This window comes from Mauremys mutica, chromosome 12 (genome assembly GCF_020497125.1).
Source record: "Mauremys mutica isolate MM-2020 ecotype Southern chromosome 12, ASM2049712v1, whole genome shotgun sequence".
In the NCBI taxonomy this organism is placed as follows: domain Eukaryota; kingdom Metazoa; phylum Chordata; order Testudines; family Geoemydidae; genus Mauremys; species Mauremys mutica.
In genome coordinates, this window is record NC_059083.1 from 22,188,752 (window position 1) to 22,213,356 (window position 24,605).

At 44.4% G+C, this 24,605-nt stretch overlaps 1 long non-coding RNA gene across 1 annotated transcript; it reads left to right on the forward strand.

The window, feature by feature from the left end:
* The first annotated feature begins 4,565 nt into the window (after positions 1 to 4,565).
* Positions 4,566 to 23,620, forward strand: LOC123344948. The gene is made up of 5 exons (XR_006572673.1): positions 4,566 to 4,753; positions 18,340 to 18,456; positions 19,461 to 19,508; positions 22,444 to 22,464; positions 23,432 to 23,620. It is a non-coding gene; the product is annotated as an uncharacterized LOC123344948 (long non-coding RNA).
* The last annotated feature ends 985 nt before the right edge of the window (positions 23,621 to 24,605 follow it).

Sequence of the window (24,605 nt, forward strand, 5' to 3'; positions counted from 1 at the left end):
ACTAAGGCTCTCTATTAGACATCTCGCTTTTCTACATCAGGTACGGCCCACTCCCGCAGCATTTCAGTGGTATGCTCCAACCAGGGTTCAAACTCCTCTTCCCCAGCAAATAACCTTAACTTACGACAAGAGTTTGATGTAGCATAGGCCAACACAATCTTTTCCAATATATGCCCCAGTGCTTGTGCCCAATCATTGGCTGAGGCTGCCGCCCCTGAGCTAGGGGCTGCAGGACTGGGGCCCAACAAATCCGACATATTAGCCATTATACAAACAGTAATTCCCTCAAAATATAAAGACAATTGTTTCCCAATACAGTGGAACACTCAACAGGTGCTTGCGAGGGGTACTGACCCAGGGATCCCAGACGAGCCCCCAAAAATGTAACCCTTCTGCCCCTCTGAGTTGGCAGCAACAAGGGCCGGGTTCAGTTTCCAGGGGTTCTGTTTCAATAACACAATGCAAAACCGGCTCGAGCCCCCACCCAGTGACCTGGGACAATTACCTACCACCCCCCCGGGCGCCTCTAGGAGGCAATACTTCCCCACTCGCAAGCACAGAGTCCAAGTGTAGCAAAATCCTTTTAATAAAGGAGGGAAACAATGCAGCATCACGTTGGAGAGACACCACAAGCAGGACTATACACAAACCATAAGCAAAAAACCCACCTCCAAGTACATTTCCCCCTTAGGGTCTTAAGTTCAATCACCCCAAAGTCCAACAACCCAAGAGTCTCTGTCTCTGGTCAGTGCCACCCCAGAGTTCAAAAGTTTATCTGCAGAGTTTTACCCCCCCAGCCTGGGTGGAAATGGGGGGGGGGCACACGCAGGGTGTTAAGGGACCCCTTATGTGGGCCAGGGCCGACTGCCCTGCTTCTCTGTGGAGTTCTGCTGTAGCCTTCACCACGACTGGCTCCACTCCACCAGCTGTGCCGCTCCTTCAGCAGACCCATGAACCACGTCAGCTGTCCACGCGAACCGCTCTACACTGCTCACTGTTCCACGGGCTGCGCCAACGTGCTGCAGACTGCTCCGCTCTGCCAGCTGCTTAGCGATCGATCTTCAGGCTCCCGGACTCAGTGATCTCAGCTCAGTAAGCTTAGCTCTTTTAGTGATTTCAGCTTGTAGTAGAGGAGCCCCAGTGCCACCTTGGGCCAACGTGAATTCAGGTCAGCAGTCTCCAGATGGCCTCCTAAAGGATTCAAAATTAGCTCTGCTCTTTAACAGTGGAGAGAGGAGGATGTGCAATTGGTGTCAGGGTAGATCTCATCCTGACTCTGCTTACATAATTAAAGAATGCCATTAGTGGAACAGCTTACACAAGGGCAGTGTGCCATGGCAGAGAACAACTGGAATTTTACATGATGCGTCTCCATCAAACTGAAGTGATAAAACTGGAACAAAATTCCAAAGGCCAAAATATTCCATGTAGCCACTGCATTAGGGCTATGGCAGGGCCCCTCCGTGCCAATCAAACAAGCTGAGTCTGAGTTGTAGGTGGGATGATATGAGCTGCACCCTGCTCTTCTTGAAGATCCTGGTTCATTGCATGGGCTGACCTGGAGCATGAGAGGAGGAAGAGCAGGAAAGACACTGTTCCACCCTGCAACCTTTTGGGCAAGGTGCATCCCTGGGATGCCAAGGGAGGGAGTGTGATTGTGACTGGCCTTTGTGGAGGATGAGGAAAGGGAAGAGGAGGCTTGCAGCACCCTCTCTGCATATCCACACAAATGCCAGCTACCACTGGGCCTCCAGATGTGCAGAAGTGAGTGACCCAAATCACACAAGCCCATTATCTGAACCGATATTCGAACAAGACGGCCTGGGAAGTCAATAGAACACTCGTGGGTCATGGCATTTTCTAAGCCTGCCAACTGTGATACAGTAGTGAGACACAGACTGACTTTTCCTCCAGATACACCTTCCTTCACCACCTTCTGGTCCCTGTCCTTCCCAACTCTGTGCACTGCAGCGATGGACTCTCAGAGATAATTCTCCCACTGTGCAGTTCTGAGAGAGAGCCCTTTGAGGGTATGTCTGCACAGCAGCTGGGAGGTACAATTCCCAGCTTGGATGTTCATACCTGTGCTAGCTCCCTCTTTCTTCTTCCCCTCCTCCTTTGCAGTGACAAAATGGACAGCGATAAGCCCCCTGTCAAGCCTCACACGTGGCTGGGACTCCCCCTGTCGTCCTTCAGAGGCTGCTCCCCTGCCAGCCTGGGAACTGGGAGTGGGGACTCCACTGCAGCCCCTCACCCCAAGCCTTGGGAGGGTGAAGGGAACCCTAAGAGGAGAATGAGGTGAAGCTGATGATGGCTGAACAGCAGCGAGGGGGCTGCCAGGGCGCTGAACTGAGGATGGTGGGGGTGAGGGAATGGCAGGGGGCTGAAATGATGGGGTTGTGTTGATGGAGGCTGAGGGACTGTAATATGAGGGGGGCTGAATTGAGGGGTTGGGTGGGGACAGAACTGATGGAGCACTGGTGGGGACAGGGTTAATTGCTGAGCAGGGTGAGAGCTCCTGGAGCAGGGACCTTACCCAGTACGTGTAGGAGAGAACACTTAATAGTCACACACTCTGAGGATGGGATTAGTGGGTGGGGGGGGGGAGGTGTCCATCAAACCTAAAGGGAGTGGATTCTAAAGTTTTTTTATATATTTAATGATTTATGGGGCCCAATTTCTATGATTTCTGGGGGGTTCAACTCATACATTTTGATCTTCCTTATTAGTAACTTTCTTTAAAAAGGGGACTCAGGGAATTACAAGTCAGTCTGCCTAATAAAACCTTTGATAATTGGAAAGACACTGGAGCACATAATTTCTTATTGTCCTCTCTGGCCCATATGGGGAAATGCATCCAATGTCCTTCCCTGATCAGCAATGGATGACACTGTAGCATGGCCGCATGTCCCACCATATTTGAGGGCACAACTCATTTCAAAAGCATTTTAAAATAAATATCTGTATCTTTCCCTAACCTAAAAGAATACAATATTTTAATTGGGAAAATGATGGAGGAAAGCAGCTGTGAATAATCATTAATATGAATATGTATATTATATTATTAACATTTAAATTATATCTATGTAAAAATTCATTTTCCTCCACTTCCACACATATGTTGAACACAATTGTAGGTTTTTTCCTCCTTTTTTAGCCAGTGAGGGGAGGATACTCTAACTTTACATTTATGTGGGATAAGACTAATTCTTGATAAATTTCACAGCAATTAGATACATTTCACCTAGCTGATAAGCAATAGTAAAAGGTGGCATGGATAAAATTAATCTCTCAATTCTTAATATCGGTATTCATTAATACTAGAGAAAATAGGTATCTGAGATATTGGGAAGCATCTAATACTTAATTATATATTTATTTTTGTTCTTTATTTGTTAGGCCAGTGAGAATATGGATCATTGGTCAGTGTCATTATCCCATTTCTGAATAGAAAACTTTTGTAAATTAAGTTGAAGCCTAATAAAAGAGAGATTTTGTTTTGAATTTTGTTCTTGTTTTGAGTTTTAAATTAACTTTAAAAAAAAAGTTGCATACAGGACTAAACCCCCAGGAACTGAACACCAAAAACTTTATATGAAAAAATGTTCTAATAAGAACAAAATGTAGGATTTGTAGTGAAATGATCTCTCAAAATTTATTTTAGTGGCAGACTCTCTATCATAATACAGACTGTTACACAGAAGAAAAGTGCCGCGTTTCATTGGGGGGGGGGGGGGGGGGGGGGGGCACTGCTACTATCTGTTTGTGTGATACATTTTATACTGTTAATCCCCACCTTTACTACGAGGAAAAAAATTTACTCAGGGATATTTCTTTTAAAATTAATTATTCCTCTGCATTGTATGGGTTATTTAGCAGAGGCAGGTCGAAAGCAGGCTCAGCTTGCACTTGAAGGGCAAGATAACATTTTTTCTTTTATTTATTAATTATTATTTTTCTTGGTTCTCAGGAATGGCAGAAGTTCAACCAAACCAGCCTTAGAACTAACTCCTTAAGAAAGCTGTCATCCTTCACAGATCAACTTTATAGTTGCAGTGGGGCAGTTTCACTGAGCCCTCCAGTTATTGAAACAAAACTAGTCAATAGATAACTACTAAGCAAATCTGAGAAAACTCCGAAATCCAGAGTTAAAAGATACACTAAACTTCACAGGGTTATTATAAGCCAGGGTTCGGGACTTGCAACAGACCAAGACACATTTGAATGCAAAGAAATGCACAATTAAATTATCCCAAACATTGAGCCTCTCTTCCTGTAGCTCCAATCCAAGCTTTCCTGTTTGCTTGGACCAAGCTTTAGTGGTTGGCTGGGACAGGTTCCAAAAAAAAAAAACCCCTCCTACCCCCATAAAAACTCTCTTGCGACTCTGCTCCAGCCAGCTGTGTGAGAAGGCGGATGACTGGGGCAGAAATTCTCAGTTGAGGTCCATAAAAGGAATATTGAGTTGTTGTTTTTGTCTCTTCATGCCAATAAAACCATGTGATTTCTTGCCATTCCCCTCCTTTTCCTCTAGCATTGAGCCTCAGTCAGTGCACAGAGAGGGAAGGATTCAAACATTAATTACAAACCACTAGAATTACCCCAGATGCTCAGATGAAACAATCTATACTTGAGAATAATCTACTTTATTAAGAAGGCTTCTGCTGGATTCAATGCAACTCAAAGGAAAGGGGTAGCAAGGAGCTCCCCAGAGACTCTGGAGCTGTGGTGCCATTTGTTACATAGACATAAGGTAGGGGAATAATTTTTGTTTTATCCTTTGACCTGGGTGTATGCAAAGTGTGAATGAACTGTACCCTGACAGCTAGTGATGAGCCAGGGATGGGTGTGTGTGTGTATGAATCTTCAGGACCAGGCTGTATTTACATGAACACACCCACTCTGCCCAGGTACCTAGCAGACCGAGCTGTGTAATGTTGCCCAAGAGATCAATTTTGTCTGGTGTTGGGTTACAAATCACTTGAATATTGAATGCAGGGGTCATGGGATGTTGTTATCCTGATTGTTTGAGTAAAGGGCAGCAGAACTGTGCTGAGCTTGTCCTGACTGAGGGGAGGTCCACCCTTAACTCAACTGAACCCACTAAGCAAGGGGCTCAGGTGCCAAATCTATGTGGAGGTGGGTGTTGGTGTCTGTCTGGTAGTGTGGGCTCTGTGTAAGAATTGTAGGGGGCTCTTTGTTTCCTGTTTAGAGATAAAGCTCCTTAGCCTCTATGGAGAGTTTTAAGTGACCACTAGAGCTGAAATAACTGATAACTGGGTCCTATAGGACAATGTCTCTGGTGAAAGACATGGTGCAGCCTGCACAAGCAGTGAGGCTCCCCTGCTAACAGCTTGAAATCACTGAGAGCTCTGCTAAGTCCCTGTGACCATAGGACATCCCAGTGGGTGCTATGGAGTGGCTGGGAGGAGCAAGTGACATTTTTCCCTGTCCTCCCTTTCCTGGTGGGAGGTGAACTCACGTGAACACATCTATTAATTTGGGGTTCTCCCTGACCAAGGATATCAAGTGTGAGTGGGGTGCATTGGAGAGAGCAGAGAGGGGCACGTTAAAGGAACTTTTGGTTGTTCGACTTAAGACCCTGAGGCAAAAGGACACTCGCCAACGTACTCAGGGGAGGGGGGTTTTGATTGTGGTACTATGCTTTCGAATCCTGCGTGTGGCATTTTCCCGAGTCAGTGCCCGGTTACTTTCCTCCATTTTATTAGATGTTTCTTTTCTTACCCCCCACCCCCATGCTTGTGAGAGGGGGAAGTTTTGCCTCTAGAGAAAACTGTGGTGTTGTGTAATTGTCCCAGGTTACTGGGTGGGGACTTGAGCTTGTTCTGTGCTGTATTGTTAAGAGGCACCCCTGGATATTGAACCCGGCCCTTCTTGCTGACAACTCCACCTGGCAGAAGGGTCACACAAGGATGAATATTTTTCCTCAGGTTAAAAATATCAAATGGAAAATTCTTAGAAACAACCCAACATACCATCCCTGCTTAGTTGGCATCCTTCAGTTCCTGCAGAGGAAGTCTCCATTCTCCCTCAATGACATGGGAGGGGGAGGGGAAAGAGATGGGGGGAGGGGTAGATGGTGAAAGGCAGGAAGTTTGCACAGAAACAAACTTCCCCCAAATAATTTTTTGCTGAAGTTATAAAAAACCCACCTATGGTTACCCTGAATCCAGTGATGTTTTTCACACACCCCCTGGCATCCAGCTGGGTGCCCAAGTGCATCCCAGGTGCAATCTGCAGGGCAAGGCTGGGGGGAGTCAGAAGCACAGGACAGTGATGTGGGATGGGGCTGAAAATGCCCCCAGCCGGGCTGGTGCCAGAGTCCTGGCTGGGCTGGGTCTGTTCTCTGTGGGGCCAGGCTGGCTGGACTCCTGCCCAACAACACCAGGCAGGCTCAGCACGTGGCAGAGGTGTGGGTAGCTCAGGCTGCAGGAGAGGGCAAGAGGCAGGCCCAGAGGCACATAGTGCTGTGATCCGGGTTGGGGCAGAGGCTCAGAGCACCCTGGGGATGAACTGGGCTGGCTCCCTCCGACAATGCGGGCCAGACGGAGGATAGGCGGGTGCTCCCCCTGTCCATGGAGCCCTGACGTGACCCACGACAGCTTCTCTGCTCTGCCCCACCCTGCCTCCCTGCCATAGAGTCCCAGGCCTGGACACAGCCCCTTCCAGCCAGGCAGCCAGGGATCGCACCAACCCTGCACCCACTGCTGCAGGGCTGCCACCAGCCACAGCCCAGGGCAGCACCTGGGCACAGGTCAGGGATGGTGGGGGGGGGTGCAGGTGAGGGGCTGGCATCCACAGCCATTGGCTATTAGCCCAGAATGGCAACAACAGCAGCTAATCAGGTGAAGGAAAGCTCTTGAGTGACACTTTAGCACCTGCCCAGGTGTTCCTGGCCCTGGACCTTGCCCGACTCCCAGCCGGCAGCTGGAACCAGCCCAGGGGATGGCTGGGGGAGCAGGACCTACGGGGTGGGGAGCACGGCTGCATGGGACACAAGAGAGTGACACAGGACAGGCTCCAGCCCAGCGCACAGACCGCTGAGCCCCCCCTACACTGCCCTGTTTCATCTCCATGGGCGCTGTGCCCTGCAGCCGTCCGCTGAGCCTGCCGGGTCTCAGCCCTGCTCCCAGTGCCCTGCCCCGCCCCGGGGCCCCTGCACTGAGCGTCTCTGCTGCGGCTGGAAGTTGCAGTTCCCTCGAGGCCCCTCAGTGAGGGTCACAGACCCACCCACCGCGCTCGGCCGTGCTGTGTGGGTCCAGGCTGGCCGCTGGGGTCAGGGTAATTCGGGGCGGGGGAGGAGCAGAGGAAACCACACTCACAGCACAGGGCTCCCCAGACAGCTGCATCCCCTTTGGGAAGGACCCAGGGTGTCCTCTCCCTCCCTCCTTCCCCCACCTCCTTCAACTTTCCCTTCTCCGTCCTGCCAGCTGTTAGGTGCGCGCTGCCCACCATAGCAAGGGAGTTGTCTGGCCCCCCCACACACACACCTGACCCTGCTCAGTCTCACCTCTGCCAGACTCAGTGCTGTGTCCCCTGCGCCATGCAACTGACATGTCTGTTTCTCAGCTCTCCCCTCCAGTCTCAGCTCTGTGTGTGTGTGCAATGCAGGGCAGTGATCAGACCTGTTTCCAGACCCTCACCCTGGTTTCAGGGCTGGGGGCCAGCGCCCTGCATTCAGCACTGTCAGATGGCCTGTTCTAAGTGCTTCTCCTCTGGGTCAGCGCCGAGCATGCCAGTTCTCAGTCCCTAGCAGTGGCACGGCTCTGCTCTGTCATGCTTTAGTGCAGTCTGAGAAGCGTTCAAGTGGGAGCTTGTCCCTGCAGAGCTCCTTGGTCCCCGTTATTTCCCCATGTGGTGCTCTGACTCTCCCCTGACTTGGCCTTTTCCAGCACAGACGTGGGTCATTGGGACTCTGGGGAGTGGCCACCTGGAGCCCAAATCAGACATGAAACTATGCTACAGTGGGAGAGGAGCGGCTCCTGAGATGCTTTTGTGGATACAGCTAGTGACACAGGCTGGTCTAGGACAGGGGTCTGCAACCCGCGGCTCCGGCGCCTCATGCGGCTCTTCTGCCTATTTGTTTGGGCTCCATTGGGCTTTGAAAAAAGAAAAAAAAAATAAAAAAAAAGAATAACGTTTATTTTTTAATTTAATTTTTATTTATATATTATTTTATTTTTGTTTATTTTGTTGCACAGTTATCTTGGAGTTCGAGGTGAAACTTTTAACATCGAATTTTTAAAAAGTTTTTAATAATTTGTCAGTTAAAATATGAGTCACATCCACGTCTATAGACCTCGCCTTTACCTGCAGGAGGCTTCTTGAGTGTGCGACCCCCGCTGTAAGCTAACCATGAATACATCCCAAAAAAGAAAAATCTCAGAAGAAAATAGAGAGTTTAATTCTGCATGGACAGATTCCTTTGCCTTCACTGCCAACGACGCTGGCTTACCTGTGTGCTTGATATGTGGCGAAAAATTAGCAAACAACAAAAAATTTAACTTTGAAAGACATTTTCAAAACAAGCACTCAGCATTTTCTGAAAAGTACCCAACTGAAGATGGGCGAAAGAGAGCGATTTCGGAACTACTACGGAAAGTTGAGCAGAGCAAACATACTTTCAAGAAGTGGATCAACTCTCCAAACTCAACTACAGCTGCTAGTTTTGTGGCAGCTCATGAGATCGTAAGGAGAGGGAAGCCGTTCACAGATGGAGAATACATGAAAGAATCGTTCATAAAAATATCAGAGCATCTATTCTCTGAATTCAAAAACAAACAGGAAATTATTCAGAAAATTAAAGAAATGCCTCTCTCTGCAAAGACTGTCAAGGACAGGACCATTAAAATGGCAACAAACATCACCAGTAAGCAAATTGATGACATCAATTCAGCTCAAGCATATTCAATTGCCTCTGATGAGTCAAGTGATGTAAACGATATTGAGCAGACAGTACTGTTATGCAGATATGTGAACTCTGATGGGCCACAGGAAGAACTGATTGAACTCATACCGCTAAAGGGCCAAACGCGGGGACAGGACATTTGTGAGGCTGTTTTGAGTTGTCTAAAAACCAAAGGAATAAACACTACTCACCTGGTGTCAGTGTCTACTGATGGTGCACCCAGTATGAGAGGAGCACAGAAGGGCTTTGTGAATTTACTTCAAAAGTCGCCAGATCGAGAGCTGATGACGTTTCACTGCATCTTGCACCAAGAAGCACTGTGTGCTCAAACATTCCCCCCTGAATGTGTGGAAGTGATGAACCTCGTTATTAAGATAGTGAACAAAATAATTGCAAATGGGTTAAACCACCGACAGTTTTGTTCATGGTTAGATGTCGAGAGCGCATATTTGGATCTCCTGCTGCACAACAGAGTTCGGTGGCTTATCAAGGGGAGACGTGCTGAAACGCTTCGCTGCTTGTCTGGAGCATGTTAAAACCTTCTTGGGAAGCAAAGGCCTCAGCTATCCCGAACTGGGAGACCTTGATTGGCTGGAAAAGTTTTATTTCATGGTGGATATGACAAGTCACTTAAACACGCTGAATAAAAATCTCCAGGGAAAGGGAAGCACGGCCCTGCAGTTGCTGGAGGATGTTCTGGCGTTTGAGCGCAAGATGACAGTGTTTGCCAGAGATGTAACAGAGAGGTACGCTCTCTCACTTCCCCTCCCTGAGAGAGTTTCAAAGAAGAGAACAATCACATAAATTGTGATTATTTACACCGTGCAATTATGGCAATGCAAGCTGCATTTGGAGAAAGATTCAGCGAGTTCAGAAAGGAAAAAAACACTCTGTCCTTCACTGTCACACCGCTGGACATCGACCCATCCCTGCTGAACATATCCACATTCACAGGGATAAGTCCAGCCCGATCTTGAAATTGAACTGGCCGACATAGCAGATAAAGACTTATGGGTATCCAAGTTCAAAAGCCTGACAGCGGATCTCGAAGAAGTCGCCGGTCAGAAGGCCACTCTCGCTAAAGAGCACAAATGGAATGATATTGAAAACCTCCCCAAACCCGACAAACTTGTTTTTGAAACATGGAGTGCCATTCCCGACACGTATATGAACATGAAAAAGTATGCATTTGGAGTCCTGTCCATCTTTGGCTCAACATACTTATGCGAGCAAGTTTTCTCGAGCATGAACTTCATAAAGTCCAAATATCACTCCCGCCTCACAAATGAGAGCCTACAGTCCTGTGTGAAGATCAAAGTTACATCTTACAGCCCCGATATAGGGAAGATCAGCATCGAGCTTCAGAAACAGAAGTCACATTAAACAGGTGAGAACACTAGCATTTAATAGGCTATTATTATTCAGAAAAAAACATTTATTTCAGACCCGGAGCTGATGTAGTTTTTTATTGTATGTTCAGGTGCTTTGGTTGATTGCTGGCCGAGAAAGAAACCCGAAGAGGATGAGAGCACACTGAAATGGACTTGTCAAAAAACGTTCCTAATTTTATGTTTACTTTTTAAAAACTGCTAAGCTGCAACTATATTTTTTTTATATTAAAGTGGGCTATGTTTTATTTTAATTTTACACAAATACGGGAAGGACTCAAAAAGGCCTGCATAGTTCAGTGTTTAATTTATTTCAAAGTAGGCCTACACATGCACACTGCACTTCTGTTTGTTGTATTCTGTTGTTGTAACAGGTAAAATTAAAAAAAGATTAAAACTTTTAAAAGTTTATAAGCAGTGTTATGTTTTGCGGCTCCAGACTATTTTTCTTTAGTGGAGGAGGGGGCAAAATGGCTCTTTTGATAGTAAAGGTTGGCGACTCCTGGTCTAGGAAGTGAACACAATGTTGCAGCTGTTGAACCGCTGTGAATGGAAACATTGTTGCAGCGCCTGGTATAAACTAGCCTAGAGGTTGTCAAACTGTGGGACGTGCGTTCATTTCCATGAGGTTTCTGAGGCTCTTCTGCAGGGCTGTGCAGCTCAAAAAGCGTGTCTCCTCCCCAACAGAAATTGCCCCAATAGAAGCTATGACCTCCCCTGCCTGGTCTCTAACATCCTGGGACCAACACGGCTCTAACAACAACCCTGGCACTCTTGACATTCTGGAAGGGCCCGAGCGTCATTGGCAAACCTTAACTCCATGTTAAAAAAGGTTTTTTGCCTTTCAGTTTATTATGGTCCACAAACAAGCAGAAGAAGTATCAGAGGGGTAGCTGTGTTAGTCTGGATCTGTAAAAGCGGCAAAGAGTCCTGTGGCACCTTATCGACTATAGTATTGGAGTATGAACTTTTGTGGGTGAATACGCACTTTGTCAGATGCATGTAGTGGAAATTTCCAGAGGCAGGTAGGTAATAATTGGAGATGTACCAATCTCCTAGAACTGGAAGGGACCTTGGAAGGTCATTGAGTCCAGCCCCCTGTCTTCACTAGCAGGACCAATTTTTGCTCCAGATCCCTCAGTGGCCTCCTTAAGGATTGAACTCAGAACTCTGGGTTTTAAGTAGGCTAATGCCCAAACCACTGAGCTATCCCTCCCCTACCCAAAGGGACATTTGTTACGTAGAAAAACAAGGGTAGCCTAAGAATCAGGCTAGAGATAACGAGGTTTAGTTCAATCAGGGAGGACGAGGCCCTAGTCTGCGAATGGCTAGCCAACTACAAAAGCAGTTTCTCCTCCCTTGGTGTTCACACCCTCAACTGCTAGAAGAGTGCCATCTAGACCTGAACACTGAGGGCTTGGCTACACTTACAAAATTTGCAGCGCTGCAGCAGGGTGTGAAAACACACCCTCTGCAGCGCTGCAAATTGCGGCTCTACAAAGCGCCAGTGTAGTCAAAGCCCCCAGCGCTGGGAGCCGCGCTCCCAGCGCTGTCCGTTATTCCCCCACAGGGAAGTGGAGTACGGACAGCGCTGGGAGAGTTTTCTCCAGCGCTGGTGCTTTGACTACACTTAGCGCTTCAAAGCGCTGCCGCAGCAGCGCTTTGAAATGCAAGTGTAGCCAAAGCCTGAGTCCCATTGGGTCTAGATGATACCATCAGAGATGCTTAGTTTTGCAGTTCTCAAACTGTGGATTTGTGTCTCCAGAGATAACAAGCTTGTTAACAGCAAAAATGTTTTAAAATAATATAGAGAGGTGAGAAATAACAGACCTCAATCCTATTGTCCCTCTGCAAAATTGTGTGCACAGAGTCAATCCCTTACCTCTCTCTAAAAGTGCAAAGTTTCAAAAAATTAAATAAAATAGAAGATTGTTGGGGGCGGAATAGATCTGGAGAAGGAGAAGTCTGGAAATAAATGTGAGACGGGAGGGACAGACAGTAGAAATAAAAATGAAACTGTTTGAGCAGCATCTTCCAGAAGTCTTGAGGTCTTTCTGAGTGTAGCCTTCATTGATTTGAGATCTACCATGCCATACCATTATAACGGAAGCAGACCGTAAAAGAGACCCAGTTTGGGAATATTTTAATGAAGTTCCTCTACTTGTGGGTAAGACAGGCATGCATGCAAAATGCAAATAGTGCAAACAAAGAAACACAAGGCCTGGTGGCCCGAATGAAACAACATCATGAGAAGTCCTCCTTCTCAGGAGGAAGCTGTGTTGAAGATGATGAAAGGAACATGTCTGAACATGCAGGATCTTCAGGTTGGTAAACTTTTTTATTTCATACTCCGTTCTTGAGGACTGCCTGTCTTCCTTCTGGACTATTCTTGAATTCTCATATTTGAGGAAAAAATATAGTTGTTACCCTATAGTGTTATCATTTTTGTTTCAGTTGTGATAAAAAATAAATAGCTGAAATAGGCAGATCTTCCTTTTATAATTTCACCTTTAAAGTAGTACTGAGTGTCAGTGAATGCAATGAGTAATACTAAATAAGCAGTATGGTAATAATAATTAAATAACTGCATTGACTTGTATTGTTTAGGAGAATCCATCCTCAACATACAGGATTCTGAAGACCATCCACCTTCAAGATCACCATCATTTTTCTATTGTTTCAGAAAAAACAACAAAGAGTCTTTGTGGCACCTTAGAGACGGACAAATTTATTAGAACATAAACTTTTGTGGGCTTTAGCCCACTTCTTCAGATGTGTGAGTTTAAACTGGAGTTTGGCAGGTGAACAAATAATATACTTACAAAGATGGGTGTGAAGCATTATTATGCAGAGGACCAGTGTTAAAGAGTTCCAAGACAATTAGGGTGGAGGTGGCCCATTACTAGCTGTAATGAGAAGTTGTGAATACCATAAGTGCGAGAATGTTTTTTGTAGTGAGCCAGCCATTCCCAATCTTTGTTCAAGCCAAGTGTGAGACAATCAAACTTGCAAATGTATTGTAGCTCATCTGTTTCATGCAGGAGTCTGTTTTTGAAGTTTTTTTCAAGTATGGCAACGATTCAGATTTGACATGGAGTGTCCTGGGAGATTAAAATGTTCTCACCACTGGTTTTTGAATGTTCCCATTCCTATGTCTGATTTGTGTTCATTTATTCTTTTGCATATAGACTGTCCAGGTTGGCCAATGTACAGTTTCAGAGTTATCTGCCAATGATACTGCTTCAGTCACATCATGTAATGTCACATAGCCACAGTATACCACCTATAGCAAAAAGAAAAAAAAACCCTCCATCATCCAGAAACAACCATAGAAATGTTTGTGATAAAAACTAGCAGATTAAAGAGAGGTAATTGATGAAAAAATTGCCCAGTTTGTTTATGCAACAAACTCTTCTTTCCCGTATGATTGAGAACCCACACTTCTTTAATATGGTTCAGTCATTAAGACCAGGATACAGTCCACCCAACAGAGCAGATGTCACAGACAAATTGCTGGATAAAGTGTATGAAAGAGAAATTAAGCATTGTGCAAAAAGTCTAGAGGGTAAATTGTTAACCTGAGTCTTGATGAGTGGAGCAATGTCCACAATGATCCTGCTGTATGTGCTTTGTGTGACAACAGAAGAAGGGAATGTCTTCCTTACAGAAACAACTGATACATCAGGAATAATGTATATGGAAGGATAAACAATATTGCATCTGAGACTAAGGTTTACGATTTCAAAAGGGCTAACTTTACTAAATTAAGGCGACTAGTTAGGGAAGTGGATTGGACTAACATATTTAGGGATCTAAAGGCGGAAGACGCTTGGGATTATTTCAGGTTGAAGTTGCAGGAGCTGTCAGAGGCCTGTATCCCGAGAAAGGGTAAATGGTTCCTTAGGTAGCAGTTTTAGACAGAGCTGGATGAGCAAGCGTCTCAGAGGGGTGATTAAGAAAAAACAGAAAGCGTACAAGGAGTGGAAGATGGGAGGGATCAGCAAAGAAACCTACCTTATTGAGTCAGAGGGTGTAGGGATGCAGTGAGAAAGGCCAAAAGCCGGGTAGAGATGGACCTTGCGAAGGGAATTAAAACCAATAGTAAAAGGTTTTTTAGCCATATAAATAGGAAGAAAACCAAGAAAGAAGAAGTGGGACCGCTTAAAACTGTAAACGGAGTGGAGATTAAGGATAAACTAGGCATGGCACAATATCTAAACGAATATTTTGCCTCGGTCTTTAATGAGGCTAATGAAGGGCTTAGGAATAGTGGCAGAGTGACTGATGGGAATGAAGATGCGGGGTTGGAAATTACAGTATCCGAGGTAGAAGCCAAACTTGAACAGCTTAACGGTAGTAAATCAGGCGGCCCGGATAATCTTCATCCTAGAATATTAAAGGAATTGGCGAGTGAAATTAGCAAGCCCATTAGCGATAATTTTTAACAAATCTCTAAACTCGGGGGTTGTACCGTTTGACTGGAGATTAGCTAATATAGTTCCTATTTTCAAGAAGGGGAAAAAAGGTGACCTGTGTAACTACAGGCCTGTTAGTTTAACATCTGTAGTATGTAAAGTCATGGAAAAAATATTAAAGGAGAGAGTAGTTACGGACCTTGAGGTCAATGGCAATTGGGACAAATTACAACATGGTTTTACGAAAGGTAGATCGTGCCAAACCAACCTGATCTCCTTCTTTGGAGAAAGTAACAAATTTTTTAGACAAGGGAAATGCTGATGAATCTAATATATCTTGATTTCAGTAAGGCGTTTGATACGGTACCGCATGAAGAATTACTGGTTAAATTGGAAAAGATGGGGATCGAAATGAAAAATCCAGAGGTGGATAAGGAACTGGTTAAAGGGGAGACTGCAGCGGGTCGTATTGAAAGGTGATCTGTCGGGTTGGTAGGGAGGTTACCAGTGGAGTTCCTCAAGGTTCGGTTTTTGGGGATCCGATCATATTCAATCTATTTATCACTGACCTCGGAACCAAAAGTAGGAGTGGGCTGATAAAGTTTGCGGATGACACGAAGTTGGGAGGTATTGCCAATTTGGAGAAGGATCGGGATATCCTCCAGGGAGATTTGGATGACCTTGTAAACTGCAGTATTAGTAATAGGGTGAAATTCCAGTAGTGAGAAGTGTAAGGTTATGCATTTAGAATGACTAACAGGAATTTTAGTTTATAAAGCTGGGGATGCACCAGTTGGAAGTAACGGAAGAGGAGAAAGGACCTCGGAGTCCTGGTTGATCGCAGGATGACTATGAGTTCGGCAATGTGATATGGCCGTTAAAAAAGCTAATGCGGTTTTGGGATGCATTAGGCGAGGTATTTCTAGTAGAGATAAGGAGGTGCTAGTCCCGTTATACAAGGCGTTGGTGAGACCTCATTTGGAGTACTGTGTGCAGTTTTTGGTCTCCCATGTTTTAAGAAGGATGAATTCAAACTGGAACGGGTACAAAGAAGGGCCACTAGAATGATCCGAGGAATGGAAAGCCTGTCGTATGAAAGGAGACTTGAGGAGCTCGGTTTGTTTTCCTTAACCAAAAGGTGGTTGAGAGGAGATATGATTGCTCTCTTTAAATATATCAGAGGGATAAATACCAGGGAGGGAGAAGAATTATTTCAGCTCAGTACTAATGATGGACACGAGAACAAATGGATATAAATTGGCAGTCGGGAAGTTTAGGCTTGAAATTAGACAAGAAGGTTTCTAACCATCAGGGGAGTGAAATTTTGGAACAGCCTACCGAGGGAAACAGTGGGGGCGAAGGACCTCTCTGGCTTTAAGATTAAGCTTGATAAGTTTATGGAGGGAATGGTTTGATAGGAGAACGTGATTTAGTCAATAGGTCAATAACGTGCAACCACTGGTAATTAGTACCGAGGGTCAATGTTGGGATATTGAAAGTCTTTTTCCTGAGTGTCTGGCTGGAGAGTCTTGCCCACATGCTCAGGGTTCAGCTGATCGCCATATTTTGGGGTCGGGAAGGAATTTTCCTCCAGGGTAGATTGGCGGTGGCCCTGGAGGTTTTTCACCTTCCTCCGCAACATGGGGCAGGGGTCGCTTGCTGGAGGATTATCTGCTACTTGAAGTCTTTAAATCTGGATTTGGGGACTTCAACAGCTGAGTCAAGGGAGAGAATTATTTCAGGAGTGGGTGGGTCAGCTTTTGTGGCTTGCATCTTGCGGGAGGTGAGACTAGATGATCATAATGGTCCCTTCTGATCTTTAGTTCATGATTCTATGATTCTATGAAATGTACACACAGCAGAATACTTACAAGAAGTAGCAATAAAAGCTATAACAAACTGTGAAAAAAAATTCAAATGTCTAGTATGCAGCTTGGTCACAGACAATGCTGCAAGTGTATCCAAGATGAGAAGAAATTTAGAAGAGAGTCTCAAGCTAATAACATATGTTTGCAGTGCTCATTTGATGCACCTTCTAGCCAAAGACTTCAGTGTTCCAGAAATATTTTTTTTTAAATTGCAAAACACTTCCATGACAACCACTTTGCAGCAGCTGCTCTGAAAAAAATGGAAGGAACCAAGCTAACACTCCCACAAGATGTGTGATGGAACTCAGTAGTGGACTGTTTTGAGCACTATATCAAGAACTGGCCTCATCTGATGACAGTGTGTGAACAAAATCGTGAAAAAATAGATGGCACCGGCACAGCCAAAGTTCTCAACATTGGGCTTAAGCGAAATGTTGAACACATGCTGAGTACCCCAAAGCCTATTTCTGTAGCCTTGAACAAAATGCAGGGAAATAGCTGTTTTATTGTGGATGCTGTTGAAATTTGGAAGGAACTGAGTGAGATCTTAAAAAGAGAAATATGCAATGACAGAGTTAAATTACAAGCATTAAAAATGAATGGGACAAGCACTTTCTCTAGCTCATTTTCTTGCAAATATTCTCAATACTTGGTACCAGGGTCAAACCTTAACTGCTGAAGAAGAGGAGCTGGCTATGACATGGATATCCAGCAATCATCCTTCCATAATGCCAACTATAATAAACTTCAGAGCTAAGGGTGAACCATTCAAGAAATATATATTTGCTGATGATGTTTTAAAGAAAGTCACACCAGTGAACTGGTGGAAATCACTTAAGCACTTGGATTCAGAGACTGTTGAAGGGATAATCTCACTTTTAACAGCAGTAGCTTCTTCTGCCAGTGTAGAAAGAATATTTTCTTCCTTTGGACTAATTCATTCCAAACTGAGAAATCGTTTGGGACTTGAAAAAGCAGGAAAGCTTGTTTTTCTTTCCCAGATTACGAACAAACAGGAAAATGAAGGTGAAGACGACTGAGTTAACTGCAGAAGCCGATATTTTAAGTTTCTCATGTTGACCTGGCTGACATAGTCAATTTAATTTTTGTCTTGTTTTTAAATATTTAATTTAACTATTTTAGTTAAAAATAATTTTAACAAAACAAACCTGATTTAAAAAAAACCTGAATATTTAACTAAATTAAAAAATTCATATGCTTGTTTTGTACAATATTCTATGCTTGTTGTTGAAGAAAAAATCCAGAATACATAACGTTGTTGTTTTAGTGAAATAAAACAATTTAAATGTCTGTCTGGTGATGTTCTCCTCCTAATACAGTATGGCAAGAAAATCCTCCAAATATTAATGATTAACCTCTTGAATTGGAGATTGTTCACCTCCCAATGACTTCATAAATATCTGCTTCAGTTACCTTTGGTAAATGAAATAACCAAACAATCATTGGTTTTTTGATATAGCTTTAAAACTAATCTGAGAAGTTTTCAAAATAAATCACTGTTTAAAAATGTATAGTGTGTACCTTCTAAAAATGAAACCTACATCTGTCTCTAAGTTGTGAAGAACATGTATTAAGGCTATAACAACGAACACAAATGCACTTTTATGCAGAAAACCAGGATTAAATGGAGTCTTCCTGACTAGTGATTTAAATCATGATTTAAATGAAATCCACTCTGTTTGATAAAGTATTTTTCTCTTCCCTATCCTGTTGTGCAGATCAAGTTACAGTGAAGAAGAAAGTTCTTTTATTCTGTCCTAGCTTCGCAGTGAGCGCCTCTCTGCCTGGTTTGATCATTTTCTTCATTACTTTTCACATTCACAAGCTGGAATCAGGTAGGAATCTCACTGTTCCTGCTGCTGCTTGTAGGATTTGTTTTCATTGCAGTGATTTGTAAATTGTGCCTGTTCTATTCCTTTGTACAAAACTGAAAAAGACAAAACAAAAAACCCTACAAAAAATCCCAGAACGGATCAATATCAGTAAAGAATAAGTCTCCACTTCCTCCCCACCCTTCACAAGGAGTAATTCTCAACCCGCTGCACATGTTGCAACTCAGTGTCTCTATATATCTAGGTACTTGTATGGCTTTCATTACCATAGTGTCTGAGTTCCCTACATTATATGCTTACATCCTCTTTGACCCACTCCTGTGTCAAACACCGAGGCAGCCTGAGCTGTAGCTGAAGGGATTTGGGCTCAGTGAGGCCAAGGCAAGAAGTGAGTCCCAGAGTTGAAGACCTTTTACTGAAAAATGTCCTGGCAGAGGCCCAGGCCCACTAAAAACAGTAGGAGAGGGACAGAGGAGGAAAACTCGAGAACCTCAGCTCTTCTCAGAGAAAATTGTGTCATACGCGGTGAAAGATGGTGGTCTCCCAAAGAAGCTGGGTTCCAAAACACTAGGGTGAAATCCTACGGGTTCTCTGATGACTTCAGTGGAGTCAGGTTTTCGTCTTTTCATCAGTCACATATTAAAAACCAAACACCCAGAATCACATCAGAAATATAGTGAAGGCCGGAACAGATCATAGAGCTCAGGTATACCGTGTATATCCTCAGTTCAACCCTGCCCATTCACAGGGCACTGAAATGGCACTATGGCATATCAAATTAATATAAGGGGAGTTCTCAGTGACACCCATACCTGAGCTGGCCTGTCACTTTCTACTATAAATGCCTTTTTCAGTTGCTTGTAACTTTGCCAAATTTCAAATATTTGGGTTGAAAATTTGCATGCCAGGCTGAATTTTTGGAAAGTTTGAACCTACTGACCTTTCCGTTTATAGCATGTTTTTCCCCCTCTGAGCTTGTTCTCTTTTTGCTTTGGTGTATTTCACAGCCCAATTCAGCGTGACCGGTCCTGATCACCCTGTCACTGCCCGGATAGGTGAGGCCACTGTGTTACCCTGTCACCTGTCCCCCAGGATGAGTGCTGAGAACATGGAAGTGAGATGGTTCCGATCTAAGTTCACTTCAGTTGTTCACCAGTATTATGAAGGAAAGGATCAGTATGGAGAGCAGATGCCAGACTATCATGGAAGGACAGAGCTTTTGAAAGCTGGCATCACAGATGGGAATGTTTCCTTGCGGATTCTTAACATCAGTCGCTCAGATGAAGGACAATACCACTGTTTTGTTAAAGATAATATTTTTTATGAAGAAGCCCTATTGGAACTGAAGGTAGCAGGTCAGCAGCTCTTGTCTGTATTATCTTATTATGGTCTGCAGGTTTTATTCTTTCCTACTGCAACAACTGTGACTAGCAACTTGTGAATTATTTTAGAGTAACACACTGTGTTACAACCACATTCATATACTTTCCAAAATATGCAGACAACTTTCCCAACATTTTGTTAAAGACATTTTCAGAATGGTCAAGAGACTTCCTTGCCCAAAATAAATTTGTGATTGACTCCAAAAGGGGCCCTTTCTTAGGAGGGAAAGGACTTCTGAACCAATAGTTTTCCAATTTCTCTGCACTCATTTTGTGGATGTGTGGCCAAGGTGGAACTGCCCGATTTATACGCTCTTCTGATGTGGTCACTACTGGTTGTTATTTAGGGGTGCAGTGAAAATCAGTTGCAGCTTTCTGATTGGCTGAGGCCATATAATGGTGGTGGTGCTGAAGTTGTGTATTTACCACTTCTAGATACAGCTGAGCATTGGTCCCCTGCTGCTCTGACACTGTAACTGTAGAGTTATTTAGTTATTTATTTAAACAAAGGGGAGGAAAAATCTGTGCAATGCATTGACCCATAAGAGGTTTTTAAATTTAAATGAAGTGGTTGGATTTCAACACTCAGTTGGTCTTGTGTTGAGAGGACAACATCTCTCATTGAGTCAGTGAAATTATTTTAAATACTTGTTCACATGTTTTCCTGGGTCCATGAATATTGGGAATTCAGAGATTTGGATATTCATTTGTCCCATCTACATGAGTAAGCCCTGACCTACACTATGGGGTTAGGTTGAATTTAGCTGCGTTAGGTCGATTTAAAAATCACTGTCTCCACACAATCAACCCCGTTCTGTCAACCTAAAGAGCTCATAAAATTGACTTCTGTACTTCTCCCTGACGAGGGTAGTAGTGCTAAAATTGACCTTGCTGGGTCGAATTTGGGGTAGTGCGGACGCAAATCGGTGGTATTGGCCTCCAGGAGCTATTCACGAGTGCTCCATTGTGACCGCTCTGGACAGCACTTTGAACTCCGATTCACTAGCCAGGTACACAGGAAAAGCCACAGGAACTTTTAAATTTCATTTCCTATTTGGTCAGCGTGGCGAACTGAACTCAGCAGCACTCACCAGCACAGGTGCCCATGCAGTCCTCCCAGAATCGTAGAGTGTAGAATGTTGACCCAAAACTCATCCACGCCTCACTCTTTTCTGCCCACTTCCCACCCAGCTGTGCAGTTATTCCTTCCTCAGTTCCAGTGGACTTTGGGAATTAATAAATGTTTTTTTCCCTCCTCTGATCAGTAAATATTTTGTACAGAGTTGGGTCCCCATAAAGATCGTGTGAGATTTTTATTAGGGGAGCAGTTGGCTGTGACTTCATTTACTGTTAAAAAGAAATTGGGATGAGACAAAGCCTGGCAAATTTCTCCCCAATAGGCAATATTAGAACGATAGGGGTCTAAATAGACATGAGCTCTGCGCCTGAACCTGAGTTCTGAGAATAGTGAGAAACAACAAGTCAGAGATGGAGGAGGGAAAACCTTTTCCCCGCCTGGTGCTGAGAACATGAAACGCATCCAAGGCTCATGAATTGTATAATCACTGTGAAACTTTCATGAAATGCAGACAACTGTATAACCAAGGGGACAATGCTTCTAATAAATCTTTATTTCTGTTTAGTTTTAACAGAATGGGATATAGAAATCTGTAAATGTCGTGCTCTTTCCTCCAACAAGCAAAACTTTTGTACAAGTTTGTCTCCTCATATGCTATTTATGTGCTTTTTTTGGATGACATTTTTTAACCAGAAAAAGATGAAAATTCTGATGCTGCACCACTAACATCAGTTAGAACAGGGGTCCTCAATGCGGTGCCCGTGGGCGCCATGGCACCCACGGGGGCATCTAAAGGCACCTGCGTCCTGGCCAGCGGTGGAGCATCCGCCAGAATGCCGCCAAATTTCTGCGGCGTTTCGGCGGCAACGCCTCTCGATGACGTCACTTGTTGGCAGCAAGCGACGTCATCGAGAGGCATTGCCGCCAAAATGCTGCAGAAATTCGGCGATATTTTGGCGGGTGCTCCACCGCCGCCACGGTCCTTCATCTGGCGCCCACCAGACGAAAAGGTTGGGAAACACTGAGTTAGAACTTCACCATTGACTTCAATGAGTGTAGGAACAAGCACTGAATGCACAAGTCATATCGCTAAAACAATAATTCTGATAATTTGAGGGCCAGAAATTCCAGTCTGCACCCCCAGAGCTCCCAGTAAAGCCAATGGGAATGTGAGAGATATAAGGAAGCAAGGTTGGGCTCTACTGGATAGATTTTGTAAAAGTATTTTTGGTCAGCTAATGCCCACTGGAATCAGTGGGAGTTAGGCTCCTAAACGTCTTGAAATATTGGGCCCTAATTCCATAAGGAATTCAAAACTTTCAGAATCGTAAATCCTTGAAAATAGTCAGTTACTGTTGGACACTTAAGTCTAGTGTGGCCACATGGTTAGTAAAACATGAATGAAATGTTAGTTCTCTAGAGGCCAGGGATTCATATCATGAAAATACTGTCTCCTTTAAAACTGCATTAACTGAAAATATTCTTAAATAACTTGTATTTACATCTGTTTGTTTTATTTCCTTTCTTTAGGGAAATATCTTGGAGAAATCAGTAAGTTCAATTTTTTTCCACATAGAACCTTTTCCATTAAGTTGTTTGCTGTTTTATTATTGATGATGATAAGGATGAAAGAGATATCAACTTGCAAATCATATGAAATATAATAATAAGGTGATCATGTATTGATAATAATTCAGTATGTGGGTAACAGGAAATCATAAATAAACCATTATTTGAAATGTATCTTCTCGGTAGTTGAAATTCACCAAATGCTGAAGGCAATATGAAGTGGGAAATGAGGAAGACTCTGTGCCCCAAATGTCCTTTCCCCTCATCTGACAAGTAAATATTTTGGTCAAAATTGGATGATCCTACAGAGCACATGTAATTTTATTTTGGGAGCCGCTATTTCATTTAATTTTAAAAATAAATCAGGTTGAGACTGAGCCTAGTGAATTTAATCTCACCAGCAGCAAAGGGAAGGAAAGGTTACTAAGGTTCCCCTTTGCTTTAGGGGATAGTGATCTGCGTCAGCCCTTTACCAGTACAGACTACCCCTTCCTCTCCACCCTCGCAACCCACTGGTACAGTTCTTCCCTCATTCGTCCCAATCGTAAATATTTTGTACAAAGTTGGATCATCATTAAGATTGTGAGTGATTTATATTACGGGAGCAGTTTCTGATTTTATTTAATGTTAAAAAAGGAATTGGGATGAGACTAAGTTTGATAAATTTCACCCCAGTAGGTAATATGAAAAAGTTAGACACAGTAGAAAATAGTGATTTGAACAGAAATGAGCTCTCTGCCTAAACTTTAGTACTGACAACAGTGAGAAACGACACATAAGAGATGGAGAAAGGAAAACCTTTTTCTCTTGGTATTGACAACATTGAAACCCCTCAAAGACCAATGCATTATACAATCACTGTTCAACTTTCACAAAAGTCAGACAACCATATAACCAAGGGAAAAAAGCTCCTAATATTCACTTATGTTTATTTCTGGGTTTTTTTTAGAGGAACAGGTTACAGAAATTGGTAAGTGTCATGCTCTTTCTCCCATAAAACTTTTGTACAAATTCCTCTCCTCATAAGATTGTTTGTTTGTTTATTTGTTTATTTTTGGGAGGAGTTTTTTTAACAAGAAAAAGATGAAAGCCCTGATGCTGCACCACTACCATCAGTTAGACCTTCCCCATTGACTTCAGCGAGTGCAGGGGCAGCTCTACCTTTTTGGCCGCCCCAAGCAGTCATGTGCGGGAGGCGCCCCGGAGCCGCGGGAGCAGCAGACCTCCCGCGGGCATGACTGCGGAGGGGGCGCTCGTCCCGCGTGGCTCGGCTGGACCTCCCGCGGCTGCGGACGGTTCGTGGGTCCGGCGGCTCCGCTTGAGCTGCCGCAGTCATGCCTGCGGGAGGTCCAGCCGAGCCGCGGGATGAGCGCCCCCTCCGCAGTCATGCCTGCGGCAGGTCCAGTCGTCCCGGGGCTCCGGTGGACCTCCCGCACGCATGACTGCGGCAGGTCCGCCGGCCCAGCCTGCCGCCCCCCCCCCCCCCCGGGGCTCGGAGCGGCAGGATGAGCTGGGGCCGCAGCCTTTTGCCGCCCCCTAAATTTTGCTGCCCTAGGCACCAGCTTGTTTTGCTGGTTCCTAGAGCCGCCCCTGAGCGAGTGTAGGATCAAACACTGAATGCACAAGTCACATCAGTAAAACATAATGCTGATAATTTGAGAGCCATAATTTCCACTCTTTGCACCACCAAAATGCCCATTAAGGCCAATGGGAGTATGTGAGATACTAGGAAAGAGGATTGGGTTGCTGTAGCCGCACTGGTCCCGGGATATTAGAGGTACATGGTGGATGGGGTGAGATCTTTTATTGGATCAACTTCTGTTGATGAGACACACTTTAGAGCTACACAGAGCTCTTCAGGTCTGGGAAAGATACTGCAAATGTCACAGTTAAATACACGGTGGAACAGATTGTTTAGCAAAAGTAGTTAGCAGAGTCTGGTGCTGCTTCGAATTGGTGTGTCTAAATCTCTGGGGAGTTTGCTTCTGATGATGAACTTGGAGACACACCAACTCAAAGCAGCATAACTTTGTTAGACACTATAGTCATGATTTATGGCTTATTACAATAATCTGTAACCCACAAACCCCTTCCCCCCCTTTTCTGTCCTATAACTGCAGAGG